The following is a 323-nucleotide window of genomic DNA, read 5'->3' as shown; positions in this document are numbered from 1 at the left end:
TTATTTTTATGGAAAAGGTTCTATTGTTTCTTCTCGTTTTCTCTTAAGTGAGTTTGATGAGGCAGTAGATATATTGGAATGAAACATCTGTGTTTCTGCATGTTTTTTAATCTATTTATCTCTCTTTTTGCGTATTATTCTATCTGCCAATCTCTCTTTTTGTATATTCGTTTATCTATCATTTCACTTCTCATATATCTTTCTATCTATATATTTCTCTCCCTGTATAATATTATTTCATTTAGCTCTTTGTACATTCTGTCTATCCATATGTCACACTACTAACCGAACGATCTATCAAATTACCTTTCTATCTGTCAATA

This window comes from Penaeus monodon, chromosome 15, assembly GCF_015228065.2.
Source record: "Penaeus monodon isolate SGIC_2016 chromosome 15, NSTDA_Pmon_1, whole genome shotgun sequence".
NCBI classification, from domain to species: domain Eukaryota; kingdom Metazoa; phylum Arthropoda; class Malacostraca; order Decapoda; family Penaeidae; genus Penaeus; species Penaeus monodon.
This window is presented reverse-complemented; position numbering follows the sequence as displayed.